The sequence below is a fragment of the Macaca thibetana genome, chromosome 13 (genome assembly GCF_024542745.1).
Source record: "Macaca thibetana thibetana isolate TM-01 chromosome 13, ASM2454274v1, whole genome shotgun sequence".
Lineage (NCBI taxonomy): Eukaryota > Metazoa > Chordata > Mammalia > Primates > Cercopithecidae > Macaca > Macaca thibetana.
This window is the reverse complement of record NC_065590.1, coordinates 48,121,884-48,134,671: the sequence shown is the minus strand read 5'-3', so window position 1 is coordinate 48,134,671 and position 12,788 is coordinate 48,121,884. Positions and strand designations below refer to the sequence as shown.

Genomic DNA, 12,788 nt, shown 5'->3' with positions numbered 1-12,788 from the left:
ACGATGTTGTGATGGTTGGTTTTTTTTTTTTTTTTTTTGGTTTTTTTTTTGTCTGTTTTATGACAACTTTCAAGGAGCACTTCAGAGTTCGTATTTTCAAGGATCATCCACATCAGTGTATCTTATCAAATTTTATAAATGCCGTAGTGCATTTTCTTTGCAAAAGGCGTTAGATCATTCTTTAGGCAAATACAGATGTTGATACAACTGGTTTAGCATAACAGATTGCTTGTAGTATTTGAAAGTTGCTACGCAACAATAGAGAATTATATCATAGCTCTAACAAAATTTTAAAGTATCAGAAAAATAATGCAACCCACATTAGCATAATTAGGACCACACTGATCCCTCAAACTGTCGTGGAACAAGTTAACCCATATGTCAGGAATTGTTACTGAACTTAAAATACTTATAAGGTCAATTTATCATTACCCTAGTTAATGAATATTTTGTGGTGAGATTTAATTCCTTGAGTTTTAATTTATTTCTATTGCACATGTAGCCCTTGGGTGGATCTCGAATGCTATTTAAAAGTTAAAAAATAATGCTTAATGTTAAAGTCTGCTTATTAAGTGCAAATTATTAGTACAGTAAAAACTTAAGGGCCTTAGAAAGTCCTCTCAATCTCAAGAGTATCTCCACCCCCCAAACCACTCCCAATCCTTTTCAATTTTTATTTTTTGAAAGCAAAAGCCAGGCTCCCAACATGGTGCTTTTCAACAAGTTTACTCACAGGATTCTTATTGTAGCTTCTGCTTTTATGCCACAGAAATAAGGTAAGATACTAGTATGGCATGAATTTAATATTATCCTGCTTAAATTTAAAATAAAATAATTATTTTTTAGAGTGGCATTTTCAGTCACACCAAAAGCTTCATGGCATCTTAAAATGTAAATTGCCGTGAAGCAACACAAAGGAGAAAGAGAAGATTTTGAAGGCAATCGCACTGATCACTTAATTCAGTAGCTGCATATCCACTTGGCATAAGGTAATTAGAGTGCCACATTGCTGTAAAGACAGAAAGCTTAGGGTCCCATTCTGACTCACCCAGACGATAATACATGATTAGAAGTCAGTGACAGATCACAACTGCTGAATGACCCACCAAGGTCTTATCAAGGGCAAATCGCATAATTAGCATGCACTTCGCTGGCAAAGGAGTACAGTGCTATTGTTCCCGCACAATCAAATTAGCCCCGCCAATGAGGTCAGTGTTCTGTGACCTTAGAGACATTTTATGTCTTATTCCCCCTTCTTGTCTCTCACATACACACGTGCAATATGCATACATGCACACACACTTAAACTGAACCTAAGTTCCATGGACACTCCACACATGTTTTATAGAGGCATTTTTGAAGTACACTCCATTGACTCTTTAGTTCATCATATGTGGAATGAGGAAACTAGCTAATGTAGTCTGACCCTGGGGAACACATATGTAATGGAGCTACTTTGACATAAATTCAAGCATCTAGTGAGGCTCCGATCTCACATTATTTGCTCTTAATACGTCTGCAGCATCCCATGTGTACTAATGAAGTCTTCGCCTTCCTTTTGGCAGTCAAAATGACCTGGCTGATTTGTTCACTTTGCCTCCATCCCATCTACATTTTCCTCAAGCACTATGCATTTCTGTGACCCTAAACTTCTCCCAGAAAGGGCAAAATGTGGAAAATGGCTGAGGTCCCTCATAGCTCCAGACCATTCTTGTAGCCAGGGTACCCCCTACTGTGCCACCGATGGCCCACTGAGTATAGCTGTCATAGGGTCAGAGGCTTCCCCTGCTGGGTGACTTGTTGGTCTGTGGTCTGAAAAGTGGGCATCTTCTTTTCATTTTCAGCAATGTGGGGAATCCTGGAAGAGCTCTTCAGTGAAACGACTTGACTGACTAGCAAGGAGCCTGTTTTGTTTTCCAGTTTGAAAGTCACTTTTTCATTTGTTCTACACACTTCATCACGTGTTCACTGCACAGGAGAGGTTGGCTGGCACTCTGCACTGAGCAGAAGCATATGTTACCCTCGCCCTGCCATTTCCATCATTCCACTGTGCTCTCCCTGAACCAGGTATTATCATGGCCCATGCTCCTGGATTCCATTCTGCTGGCATTACCTGCCTCCATACTTTCTATTGATTCCTTTAAAGACATGTTTACATGCTATCAAATTAAAACAAAGTTTTGAGTCCTCTAAAGAGGATAATGAAGATATTTTGTTCTCTTAAGAGCTAAATAATTTCAAGTTTTCATTCTTCGAATCTTGCCCAAACATGACTCACAATTTACTACTGTTAAGATAAGGCTCACATGAGCTGAGATTTCATGACATTTTCAGAAACATGTAGTCCAAATTTTAGTGCTAATGAGAAGTCTAGGGAATATTGATTCGTATAAAAGGGAGGGGCTCTGGCTTGAGGCTATTGTTCAGGGAGTGGGGGCTGCCTGAGGTGTGGGAAGTTTTGGATTTGTGGTGCAATCAAGAAGCAATGGACTGAATTGAATATCAGATGACTTGGGTCTAGCCCTGGCTTTGAACTTGGCCAAGGCTTTTTAAAATTCTTGGCCTGGATGTCTTCATCTGCAAAATGACTAGATTTGGCAAGAGGCTCTCTCTGGTCTCTCCCAGAAATAACATTCTGTATTTGTAAAACATGTGTGAAAGCTTTGACCAGTTCATCTGGTCATATGTACGAATCAGTTGCCGTCTTCAATGTTTGCATGTCACAGCTCTGACCATTGTAACTAATAGCAATGTTGCAGATAGTGGATGCAGATCTCGGAAATCTAACACCACAAGGAAGAGAGGGGTGTGAGTGTATCTCTTGTTTATAAGATTTCATCTTCTCTCACCCTTGACACATATACCTTGTATAATTAAACACTAAGGAAAGGGAGAAGCCAATGAAAGCACAACTGAACTTACGTTTAAATAATATGTTTCCAAAGTGTCACTGACCAGGCAAGTTTATCTTTGAGCCAATTAAATAATTCTAGCTCCACTTTGGCCTCTTCTGTAATTGTTGTGTTTTGTGACACTTACATGTTAGTAGGCAATGCATGTTTACAGCTGTGTTGTGGTGTTCCCATGCTTCCAAACATATTTCCTTGAGCCAGTGAAAGATTTTGATTGACTTCTATTTTCTGAAGCTGAACTCTATGGATATTTTAAGAGAAGGAGATTTAAATTAGAGTTTAGCAGTATAGGGTCCTCCCTAATAATTTATTTTTAAAGTTTAGTTCATCTATTATAAATGCCTTGGTCATTTGTGCTGTATGCAGGGATAAAACTTTTCTTCTCCTATAGCGCAGAGATAATTTCTAAAGGTCTTGTTGATTGTGCAAACACAGGGACGTTTCCCTTCAATGAGAATTAATATTGTCTGTCTATAGAATGGCAGCAGTATTCAGCGTGCCACAAAAGTTCCTGAAAACATCGTATTTATAATGATTGTGACAAGCTATTCCATCCTCCTGGTATTTAGCCTTCATGGTAACTTCTTTTTGATGAAAAAATATAGAGAATTATGCACAAAGGAGCAGTTTTTATACTTGTAATGGAAATATTAAAAAGAGACCCATTTTTATAAATTGTCTATCTAATAGAGATTTTACAGCATCTGTAAAATATAGACACTGCATCTTGCAGCACTGTTTCTGCTGTTAGGGTGTGTGCTGATTTGTATAAGGTGTATATTTTCATATGTGTGCTCTAGGTACATTATATGTATTACATATAAATATAAATCATGGTACCCAAAGTCTCCAGGGGACCCCCCCCACCCCTTAGTCATCCAGTGCAAACCATGAAAGTCCCCTAACAAACAGGATTAAAATTCACTCCTTTCAACCATCCCAGGCATTTATTCCTTCCTTTTCATTGAGCTACATTTGTCTGATTTAACAAGATAAGATTTGAGTGCTGATGCAGCCCGTTGTTAATGTAGCAGCCGCATCCACCATACCATCGACACTCGGCATCAGAGGAATGCATAAATCAGGTATTCAAAAAAAATTAGATATGCAGCACACCAGTTTTATAGTCCCAGCCTCAGAAATTGAAATGGCCCAGATTAATGTATTATATCTTACACACTGTCCGAGTGAATCAACTTTAATATATTGAACAGATTCGCAGAACAAGACTTTGTTATCTAAGGAGCACTCGGAAGAAGGAATTGACCTGAGGATTTGATTTGGTTCAGGTAGTTCATGTTGTACAGCAGCATTTGAATAGTTTCACATAAAAATAAAATTTGTATTAGAAATATTTCACATCATTTCTGGGCTCATCCACACGGCAGCTTTGCAGAGGGCCAATATTACAGAAACAATGTCCGGCCAAGATATGATTTTAACCTTTGCTTCTGACATGGCAAAACAATATAATTGTAATTTTAATGCAAGCTGCTGTTTCTCAGCAAGGCAGCTGGTACGGGCTGACTTTAACTAGTTTGGATTTTGACTGGAAATGAAATGCCCATTGAATTGCTCATACAATAGAAGCACCACAATTTGTAGCATTCCATTCCCAAAGGCTCAGTCGGGGCTGAAGCTGCTCTGTGAAGAAGCTGCTTTTTATACTGTTGGATGCCTTTCCAGGAAAGGGCCAGCCTGGAAGCAATGCAAGGTTGTGAGGACAGTATCTCTTTTCTTTGCCAGCCTGGGATAGCCATGACTAGGAAATAGTTTTGGGATTTGAACTCAGAGACGATGTGATCTTTCCCCTGATCACCTGGAATAGAGGAAGGATGGGAAGAAGAAGAGCAAACACTGAAGTCTAGAGAGAAATAATCTGCATTTGGGGAATACGTGCCAAAGTGTTTCATTCTTCTACACTTTCTTTTTTCTGTTTTAAATGCAGCCACGTTCTAGAGGGCCTTCTTTGTGTAACTGCAAGACCTGCAGGACTGTGCTCTCTTCCCAGGGTGACAATGATGGAGCCTGAAATCATTTCTTATACTTATTGGCAATGTCAGCTATGTGATCCACGACAGACTATAAACTCCACCCTACCCAGAGGTGGCATTCTATTTAATGCATTTGATAGAACAAATGCTAGCAGTAGTGACGATTTTCTCATTGAACTCAGAAAATCTTTGTTATTTCTAAAGTGTTTAGAATGAGAGAAATAGGCAGAGACAGACATTAAATGTAAAGACAGTAAATAGACACAAAACTGGTCAAACACTAGTTCCTGTTACATTTACATGTAAGGTAAACAAGAAGTCAAAAGAAAAAAAAAGCACACTTCATCCTTAGGACAATACTACAGCCCTTATTGGCAAAGATTCTTTTGCCTATTTATTTACCGATTAGTCTTGCCTGTTTTTCATACCTTTGATTTATTCTACTTTTTAACTAAAAGGTATACTTTGATTCATTCAGCCAACCTCATAGGTAGATGGCTAATGCTCCTGGTTTTTCTGTGGTTGGTGGAGCTGTTCATTAACATATCTGACATCAGAAATCTGACTATGCTTTTATGACTGTTTCTGCTTCTGTTTTCACCTACCCAATTCTCGCTTTTCATATGTCAATACTAATGTTTTTATTGACTGGGAGCTCAGACCTCAGCCCTCTTTCCCTTCTCCCCTACCAACCCAATCCAGGCCAGGACCCACTAATGCAAGAGGGAAGCTTGCCCCCTCAGGGTCTTGGACTTGGAAACCATCTGATGGCCCCTCTGAGGACACAGGTCAAGGCCCAAGATAATCTTTGAGCAGGGCAAGGGTCAGCAGGGCAAGGGCCCCACGTGCCACTTGCCATATAATTGCAGACGCTGGCGTTCATTTCTCTCCTTGCATCCTGCATTACCCTTTGTCCCAGTGTTTGTTTGCCTATTAGTTTTTTAGGTACTGATTTAAATCTGTTTTTCCCAAGAGAACTCAAAGCTCTTTAAGACTGTCTTTTTCATATATTCCTCATTCTTAGCACAGTGCCTGGCACATAATAGGGTTTCACTAGAAATCAATGAATTCATGTATTCATTCATTCAGTGAATATTTCTGAATGCTGCCTCTGTGTCAGGCACTGTTCTAAGCTCCAGGGATACAACAGTAAACATAACAAAGTCCCTACTCTCACAGCACTTACACTTTAGGGTGAGAAATAGATATTGGCATACAAACAGATGTTAAATGAGCCATATGAAATTACCAATATTTGACCAGATGAGATCTAGAAAAATAGCAATTTCATATGGTCTGACCTAATACACAGCATGTCATGTGGAGATAATGAACATATCAGTGCAGTCATGGTGTTTGACAACATTCTCTGAGCCATGTTATGATTTGAAAGGTTCCAGCTCAAGCTTAGTCTACTTTCACATAATAAAATTGTCCAAAAAGCATCAGAAAAAAATAAAGCACCATTAGTCAGATGGAATATAATAGTTGCTCTCATGGCTATTGAAACAACAATCATCGCATCCTGTTATGTGTGTGTTACTCTACAGAGTTGGCATGGCAGAGCCAGGCCTTTTTTCTGTACTTGGGGATCTCAGCATGTCCTCAGAGCCTGAGAGAACCAGCCTGTGCCAAGTATCTGTGTGGTCTAGGCTGGGTCTCTGGTCAACAGGATTCTCATTGAGCCACAGTGACTCTTCTCCCTCATGGATTCAGGCCCTTCACCATGGCTCTGGTAAGTAAAGCTGACATTCTGGGGAGAGTGATTTGGGGACTGGTAAGCCAAAGGAAATGAGACCACACAACGTGTTTCCCCACCTCCTTGCCCAGGCTGAGAAATGAATGCCAGTGTCTGCAATTATATGGCAAGTGGCACGTGAGACCCTTCTCCCCGCTGACCCTTGCCCTGCTCAAAGACCATCTTGGGCCTTGATGTGTGTCCTCAGAGGGGCCATCAGATGATTTCCAAGTCCAGGACCCTGAGGGGACAACCTTCCCTCTTGCAGGCACATTTGGTGCATTATTTCTCACGGCATGTTCTTGTAATATTCGGCCTTGACAGCACAGTCTCTGAGCGTGCAAAGGAAGATGTCAAAAAAGTGCTAATATTTCTCCTTGTTCAGATCATTAATTTTCTCAAAGAAATACTAAATAAAATGACGTGTTTTTGTTTTTGGTTTTGTTTTGTTTTGTTTGTGAGACAGAGACTCATTCTGTCGCCCAGGCTAGAGTACAGTGGTGAAATCTCGGGTCACTGCTAGCTCCACCTCCTGAGTTCACGCCATTCTCCCGCCTCAGCCTCCTGAGTAGCTGGGACTACAGGTGCCCGCCACCACGCCCAGCGAATTTTTTGTATTTTTAGTAGAGACAGGGTTTCACCATGTTAACCAGGATGGTCTCGATCTCCTGACCTCATGATTCACCCGCCTCACCCTCCCAAAGTGCTGGGACTACAAGCGTGAGCCACCGCGCCCAGCCTAAAATGATGTTTTTAAAAAGCCCTCCTACACTGCTATTTCTAAAGTTTTATTTTAAATCTTGTGCCTTTAAATGGCTCTTTTTCCCTTCCACTTAGAATTATTTTTCCACTTTAAAGTTCATAGATCTTTTATAAAATATGTATGATAAATATTTTTGCATATTTAAAAAATTATATAGCAAACAGTGATGTTTGGGAGCTTTTGCTAGAATTATAAAGGATTCTTTTTAAGGAAGTCCAAAGCAAAGTCCAAAGCAGAGGAAAGCTGCTGCAGAAGGGAAAATGATGACTTTCTGCCCCTCTACGATCCTGGGGTTGATAGATGGCTTTTCATCTCTAGCTCACTGGAACTGACTGAAGGCAGAGGTCATATGTCTTACCTGGAACGTCTCTATAGTGGCTGGTACAGGGCTCTGTGCACAGGGTAGACTAGAATGGCATTTATAGAGAAATCATTTCAGCCGTCCCTTATTAAGCACAACCAATGTGCTACATCTCACCAGACCCTACATTGGGAGAATATCTTCCCATTTTACAAATAGGCAAACTGAGGCCCAGAGGGTTCACTAGGTGTCTAAGATTACACAGCTAGCAAGTGACAGAGTCAGGATCCAAACCCAGGTCTCCACCTCTAAAGTCTATGCCCTCTCCACTCTACTACTAAGCTCCTGACACGGTCGAGTTCTCAAGAGAGGGTAGGTACATTCAAACTGTTGAGCAAAAGAATGCATTTGTCATTAGGAAGTGGTTGAGTTACTCAACTCAAATTAAAATCAGGGTCCATTGTGTATCTATTCTAGGCTTGTTCAGGTTCATTTTACCCCTTTCCCAAAAAGCCTTCCTGAGACCTCCATCCTTGGCCCCACATACCCTGACATCTGACATCAGGAGACCCTCATAGTAAACTTCACGGTGGATGAGAACTGCTCTCCTGCAACACCACTTCCTACCCTTGTCCAAACAGACAACTCTTAGAGATCCACGAACATCTTTCAGCAGTCATATGACATTCTGTTCATTAAGATAAAAACTAAAGTGGCTCCAACCCCCAATTTATGGATTTCCCCAAGGTTTCCAGAGACTTGGAAACAGGTAATGCTATATTCTCCCAGGCACCTCAAACCCTAAATTCTTGCTTTCTCTGAACTCTCTCCACAATGCTCGGCTATGCTAATGAGTACTGTCATCATTCTCTCAAGTACCACAAAATTGAGTTATTACACATAATATGCATTTATTGATGATGTCCCAGTAGTGGAGAGGGATTACAGCACAGAAGAGAAAACATCTTTAAATTGACCATGTGACATCACTGCTCTTAACAGTTCCTTGAACATCCTCATTGCAGGGTGTATCCTCCCTGGGACTAAGTCCCTGACCATTAAACTGGGGTTTGTTCTTCCTGCTGTAATCTTTTTACAAGCATCTGTTCTCCCCTCAAGTCTCCAGCCTTACTCCAGTCCTCCAAGCCTACGGGAGGAAAACTGAAAATTCCTGTAAAGTTATTCTGCAGAGTGACTTAAGACCACTTTTTCTCATTTCCTACTTTGCACAGGCCTCTAATGCTGTCTAACTAAAAAGACTCACTCACTGGTTATCTTCAACCATCAACCATCTACCACTGAGATGATTTCAGGAGCTTTCCTGGAAAGCACGGGTGCTCCTGTCGTCTCATTTTGTACATCACATCTTGCTCCTCATACTGACTCTTTTTTTGTACTACTAGTCTGATTTGGGATGATCGCATTCCAGGAGTCAGCTAGTAGCTGACTCCTTTCTCTCCTCTACTTTCTCTACTCCTTCCACATACTTGGTTGATGTTTTTCAGACTCCAGAAACCATGTTTGGAAATCCTTGAAGCCATGACTCTTTAGGGGCTGAGGGCTAGTCTGTCAATCAATGTTCTGGGCCTCTGTTTGTTTTTCTCTGTCCTCAGCTACCCTGTGATACAAATGCCACATGGACATGAGCCTAAGTCACTTCTTTCCATCCAGAATGAGACTTTATTTGGTTGTAATTCACATACAAATATGCCATCCCAAGTACCTTAACTACTCTGTAAGGCGACTATACATTTAACCTTCTAAATAGTGATAATTTAAATGTCTACTACATATTAAACATTTTGTAAGTGCAAAGTACTATGTCTAACATATATCATCTAAGCTTTATCAAGCAATGTGTCATAGAAATTGTTAGCCCATTTTACAGGTGAAGAAACTGAGGCACCAAGCGTTTCATAGATTGTATGAAGTTACAGAGTTAAAAAGAAGGAAAAAAGATTGCAATTTGAGCCTTTTTGTTTCCAGAGTACAAATTCTAAGCATTCATTTTTATCACCTGTCCCACAGGTGATGTATAGATATCTGCTCCAATTCCCATGTGATAAAAGGCTGTCTTTATATGTAATCTAAGCAAGTGAGCCCCATGGCTATAGGTCAATAATGGACAAATTCACCAGTCCATTAAAGCCAAGTAAAGGGAAATAGAGGTTCCACAAAACAGAGCACTTTTTTTTTTTTTTTTTTTACTATAGCTAATATTATCTTTGATTTAATTATTTACATTCCTGGAACAGCCTCTTATATTCACTTAATAAGCTAGCTTCATCAGAACATCTTTCATAACTTATTGCCTATTTATCCCTCCTTTGTTTCTCACTGAAAATTTCTTACAACATATCCTAGCGTGGAGATCATCAAATGAGTCAATTTTCCTAAAGTCCATCAAGCACTGGGATCATGTCTATGACAACTAGTTGTGGGAGTGGATGGTTGATTTTATGGTGCTTTTAAAGGATGATGTTTGGACTATGATTCAGAACGCTCTTTGTTGGTTATTTTACATACCTAGAATATTTTAGGTGTGCTTACTTGGACAGCATGGTTCTTTTATGTGCCTCCTTTAAAAATGGTGCTCTGCTGGTATAAGGCCTGGTGAGTCATCACTGCATGGTGCTGGAGAACCACACTTTCAGGAAAGCAAGCTGTTTGTAGGCTCCTGAAGGACCTCTTACACTTAGGCTTGCAGTTACCATGAGACTTCACAGAGGCCACTAAGAGAGCCCTTATTTTCTAAACACCTTTAAGAAAGGGGGTACAAGGATCTGAAAGAGACTAAGAAACTCTTGGCAGCGTTCTCAGAGCTGTTCTAAATAACACCAAAACATTAAAAAAGAAGTTAAAGTGGAAAACTCAGTCAATCAGTCATCTAAATGTTTTGATTTTCAACATCTAGATACTTTCAACATTGGTCTCATGGGAACAAAGCCATAGTATTTTCTTGGCCAGTGTTCCAAATGTGGTGGAGGACCTGGATATTCTAGAGATGTTTTTGTCTTTCAGATGGTGAAAAGATTATCTTAAGCTGGGAATTAAGTGATGAAAGGGACCTTGGAAATTATCAACTCTAAATGCTTCTTTAGAGGTGAGTGCCAGTGAGGATACGACGTGGCCAGTATTAGTCACATTGCTAATTCCAGAGGCAGGAGTGAAACAAATTTTCCTGCTTCCAGTTGCATCTTCATACAGTTGTCATCCTGTATTTTCTTTTGTAAGAGGGGAGAAAAGTGGCAGCTGGAATATTCCACCTTTGACATTAGTTAGATTTTTCTGTTTCCAAATATAGACATGATTATGCCTGCATAGGTGAGATTTACAATACACGTTGGGCCATCATCATGATTGTCCAGTATGTAGGATGAATACGTTGTATGTGCAAAACTCCAGACAAGACCCAAGAGAATGTGAAGAGCTGAAAAACACCACCCCACACTTTACCTGATGGTTGTGCCATTGGTAACAATCATTTGTGCAAACCTAGTACTTCAGAGAAAATAACACAGCCTAAAGAAAATCAGGCCTTGAGTCAAATGGATCTTGACTGTGTTCAGCCTTCCCTGAAAACCAACTTTTTCCTGAGAATGTGTATGTAAAGGAATTTTGAGAATATTTGAAGAATGCAAATAATTATATTTTCTTAGTGTAGTTAAGAAAAGGATGTGTGTGTGGGAGGAAGAGTAGACATGCAGTGACTGCACTAACAAGTATCGTCCCCCCAGTGTATATTTAATAGGATAAGGACAGTTTTTTGAAGTTAATGGCATAGAGTTACGATTAAAGTATATGTGATATGAAGGATGTAGGAAAGTCCAGAGTTTGTGTGCAAGCTCATACAAAGAAGACAAGACTGATTTTGTTAGTGTGGTCATTTTTGTTTTTAAGAAAGTCCTGAAGGATTCATAGTTTAGAAGATTTGCTTCCAAAGATGCCATAATCTTCTGAAATAATACTCTAAAAATCAATGTAAATGTAAATGTTCATTTCTAATATGAACAAAATTAATCAAACATTTGTTACTATTTCATAGATCCAGACTTTATTATATGCCCTTCATTTTAGGAAAACTGAAAGCAGTTAAGAACCTGCCCCCTGCTGTGCTGAGTTGGAGTTCTTGGTGCCTGGGTGCATCCCCAAGGCCACTGGTCTTCAGATCTTTCTTACTTGAGAAGAACGCCTCCACCTCCGGGCTCTCCCACCAGTGGTACTGCCACCACCACACACCAGCATAAAGCACAGATTGCTGCCCAGCTCCTTGGAGAGGGGCCAGTGCATTTGTCAGGAATTGAAAAGTTTTGGAGCCAGTTCGAGGACTTTCTGGTACACAAAGTGTTGGCTGGAAGCATGGTGAGTATTAAATGGGATGTTAATTTTCATGAATATTTTCCCCATGGTTGTAACTTGTGGTCATTGAGCAATTTAGCAATCACCATGTGGTCTGTTGGACACACAGCCTGGGTGAAGTTCAAGAAATTAGAAGCCAGTCAGTGGGGACAAGGCCAGAGCTCAAATTCATGTGTTTTCACTTTCTTTCTTTCTTTTTTTTTTTCTCCTCCCACCTCAGGGGATGGTTGCTTCTTTATTACAACTTAGGTGCAACCATATGCCTGAGATCCTTTTGTACCACCCATATTGATGTTCCTTCACATTTTCACTCATTTCATTTTAGCTCATGTCTGTCAGACTTGTATTCTGGCTGTAAAATCCATGATTCGATGATTCTTTGCCAGTTCATTCTTTGCCTCATCATGTAGTATAGATTGCATCATTAATTCCAAGGACACTTATGTATGGTACAAGGCATACACGATTTCATACTTATCTTCAAAGTGATGGGGGTTTGTTGGAATTCTGGAAATTACAAGCCTGTAAGAGAAGAAATTTTGATACAAAGACTATGGAAAGTCAGGGCCCTGTATTTGACATGAATACTATCTTATGTTTTTACAGTACCTTTCCTACATCATATGATTGCAATTAGCTTTCACAAACTTTGTGAGACGTCTAAGGTAGGAACTCTATCACAGTTCCTTCATTACTGATCCTATAGTTCTTAGAAGTGAAA

At 40.0% G+C, this 12,788-nt stretch overlaps 1 protein-coding gene across 2 annotated transcripts in view; it reads left to right on the top strand.

The window, feature by feature from the left end:
- Window positions 1–12,788, top strand: part of LOC126933952 (uncharacterized) — a 408,012-nt gene that overhangs the window by 254,566 nt on the left and 140,658 nt on the right. For both annotated transcript variants that reach the window (XR_007718781.1, XM_050754245.1), the window contains exons 3-4: window positions 10,730–10,811; window positions 11,786–12,070. The gene's annotated coding sequence lies outside the window, so the exon portion shown is untranslated. The remainder of the gene's footprint in view (window positions 1–10,729; window positions 10,812–11,785; window positions 12,071–12,788) is intronic.